The 3,644-nt window shown below is 36.9% G+C and overlaps 1 long non-coding RNA gene across 1 annotated transcript in view; it reads right to left on the bottom strand.

The window, feature by feature from the left end:
• LOC111553564 overlaps positions 1–3,186 on the bottom strand; it is a 7,484-nt gene extending 4,298 nt beyond the window's left edge. Inside the window, exon 1 of the long non-coding RNA XR_002734984.1 lies at positions 2,480–3,186. This is a non-coding gene — a long non-coding RNA (uncharacterized LOC111553564). The remainder of the gene's footprint in view (positions 1–2,479) is intronic.
• Between the last annotated feature and the right edge of the window lie 458 nt (positions 3,187–3,644).

Consider the following 3,644-nt stretch of genomic DNA (forward strand, 5'->3'; position numbering starts at 1 on the left):
AGGAAGGAAGGAAGGAAGGAAGGAAGGAAGGAAGGAAGGAAGGAAGGAAGGAAGGAAGGAAGGAAGGGGAAAGAAAGATCCTACAGCCATTTAAATTAATGACAATGCTTTTTTTGTAACAATATAAAATAATTTCAAATGTTAAGTTAAAAAAACACAAAGTACAAAACCATGTAAAGAGTATGTTACCATTTGTATGAAAAGACTGTCTGCTTACGTGTTTGTTGGCCTATACATAAACTAGTTCTGGAAGCATGTTTACAAAACTCATAGCATTGTTTCCTTATAAAGAGAGAAGACTGCTTGGCTGATGAATGGGATGGAAGGGAAATTTACAAGCCTTATTGTAATTTTGAATCGTGACTATATTTCATATGCAAAAAATAAATTTAAAAATTGAAAATAAAATGACACTTGAACTCTGATCACTGATTCTATCTCAGCCTCTGTGATCTTGAATCACTGCATTTCTCTGTGGCTCATTTTTTCCCTTCAAAAAATAAGAAAGTTAGACTGGCAAATCTGTCCGTTTCCCTCTAATTTTAGAGTTTTAGTTAGGCATATGTAAGAAATCATGGCTTCAGGGAAAAAACTAGAATAATACTTTTACACGTTGTATATATAAAGTTTAACGGTGGCTCTGGCCCATGCAATTGTGATTCTATTTATTCATAGTCGTGTAGCAAAAGCCTGGATTCAATGCAAGCAGACCTACCCCTCCTTCTTACAAACACATGACATCAGCATGGTCTTTATGAAAATTGGAGGTGTCTATGTAGAGCCTCTGTAACCACATGCCAAGCAAGTAGGTACTTGTAATTCTCCAACTCAGGACTCCTGAAGACAAGTAGTTCTCACTTTTTAACACAGTCCACTTAAGGAAAGTCAAAGACCCCAAGACCTTCTCATCCCCACCCATTCTCGCTGTGGTAACAATCTGCTTCACTCAATACAGAAACATTCTGGTTTATACCTGTGCATCCACACAACTTAGTGGTTTAGAAGTTGCCACACACAGCTAAAAATCTACTTTTGATGAAAAGTAGGGCCAAGAATACAGTTGTTGCAAATATGCAATGCTCTACACTGTAACCAAACAACTCACAACACTAACTTAAAATTACAAAGCAAAAGAGCAACAACTAAAAATAACACCATACTCAAAAAACCAGGAATGATTTAAGGATAAGAATTTCTCTTTGATATTGTGGGAATTGCATTTGTCTAAATGTGAACAAGCATAATAAGAGTTTTGCAAACTTGACAACAACTACATGATAGCCAGATGCTTTAGCCAAAAGATACTGAATTAGAATCCCTAGTTACCTGCTAATTTTCATTTATGAAACCAAATTTTAGTCAACTTTAATAACTCATTCAAAAGATTATTGGAACTAGTTCTTACTTATAATCTAAAAATGAGAGTCTATGGAACATGTAGTTTGCCTCCATATCCCTCATTTGCAAGAGAATATTTATTCCTACATTTTAAAGATCAAATGATCAAACAAGTTGTAACGATATTTTAAAAACTGCAAAGGGATTGATATATTTTGCAAATGTAAATCATTATTAGCATTTGTTATCATTATTAAATCCTGAGGTGGCTCAGGCTGTAATAGTCATGCAGCATTGAGCTGCTACAGATAATAACCATTGAGTTGTTAAAGATTTCGAAGGATTCTGGTAAGATTGAGCGATTTTGACAAATGTTATTTATTTATTTTTTTTCTTCACATAATAGAGACCAGGTTTCACCATGTTGGCCAGGCTGGTCTCAAACTCCTGACCTCAGGTGATCTGCCAGCCTCCACCTCCCAAAGTGCTGGGATTACAGGCATGAGCCACCACACCTAGCTGACAAATGCTAATATTTAATTGAGTTATTAAAATTAAAGTTATTCTTTTTTTTTTTTTTTTGAGACGGAGTCTCACTCTGTCGCCCAGGCTAGAGTGCAGTGGCCGGATCTCAGCTCACCGCAAGCTCCGCCTCCCGAGTTTACGCCATTCTCCTGCCTCAGCCTCCCGAGTAGCTGGGACTACAGGCGCCTGCCACCTCGCTGGGCTAGTTTTTGTATTTTTTTAGTAGAGAGGGGGTTTCACCGTGTTAGCCAGGATGGTCTCGATCTCCTGACCTCGTGATCCACCCGTCTCGGCTTCCCAAAGTGCTGGGATTACAGGCTTGAGCCACCGCGCCCGGCCTGAAATTAAAGTTATTCTAAAACATTGTTTAGAAAGTTATATATTGGGAATGAACCAATAGATGACTATATAATATGCATATATTTGATTAATATTGACAAATTTCCTAACAAGTATGTTTTGCCAGTGCACCCAATCCTTAGTTTCTAATAAGCAACTGTTGAGGAAGTGAAATGCACCCAATTTTCACATTCTGCATTTGGGAAATATGCCCTGGAGATATTTAATAACACACTCTGCTTTTTTGCAATGATTATGTGAGTATATACAAACTTACCTTCAGGATCTGTTTTAATTACAAATGTGTCATGCATAAAACATGTGGAATCATTTCAATATGTTCATTATCCTTTGCTTCATTCTTCAATTCACAAGGCAACTTTAATTGTAGTATATTCATCAACTCTTCTTTAGTCTTAAGATTTCCACAGATATTAGTTCAGCTTAAATTTATAGAAAATAGTCCTCTGGCAGGTTGCCCCTGATTGGGTTCCACATGACAGGACAGTATTAATCAATGTACTAGAAAACATGTAAGCGCCAAAGCCATATTAAATCTAGGCTCCATCCCGTAGGACCCTGATTATGGAAATAGATTCACATATTTTAGTGTTAATGTTTGCAACCACAATTCTTTCTCAAATGAAACCCGAAGCACTCATGCAGATTAGCACTGGTCTAACATTTTAAAACTTGGCTTTTAATCGAACTTCAGAGGAAATGATTGCAGCCTCACTGCGTACTTATTCTCCCTACTTCACCAGGGTAACAAGAAGCTTAATTAGTCCTCTGTTGAGGCTATTTGCTCCTCTGAAGTTTAAGTTTCTAGGAAGGTTGAATCATTAAATAATTGCAGTGGAAACATTTTTTAAAATTCTTTCCCCAAATCAAAAGTAATCTGAAAAAGCCCAAGGTACCTAACATTGTAGGGACTGAAATGTAATTAGTTGGTAGATATACTAGAATTTATTTGAGATAGTGGACCAGAAGTTGACGCTCAGAGGAGGAATCAAAATAAAAAGCCACCATGAATGAAAGCAAAGAGGCAAATATGTAAAGAAAGTCAGAGAATTTCAGGAGAAAAAAAAAAAAAAACAGCAAGAAGCCATTAAAAGTGGATGGCATCGTTAAACATCAAGGGCAACTTAGGTGATTTTTTACAAGAGTTATGTGCCCTGAGGAGAAAGGGCCTAATTGAACCAGCATTCAAGTGGCTGAAAGGAAAGCAATTTTGACCAGCCACCAAAAAGTAGATTTAGACCTAGACAAAAAAAAATGGAGGGGAACTTTCTTTCCCAGTAAGTACACGGATAGAGAAATACCTCTATCCTTATGCTAGAGCAATTGTTTTATACCTTTTTGCCCACCAAGACACATGTGGCAAATAATGTTTCCATTTAGACACACCCTTACAAACACAAAAAACCTAGCATATTAGATAG

Source organism: Piliocolobus tephrosceles, chromosome 18 (assembly GCF_002776525.5).
Source record: "Piliocolobus tephrosceles isolate RC106 chromosome 18, ASM277652v3, whole genome shotgun sequence".
Taxonomy (NCBI): domain Eukaryota; kingdom Metazoa; phylum Chordata; class Mammalia; order Primates; family Cercopithecidae; genus Piliocolobus; species Piliocolobus tephrosceles.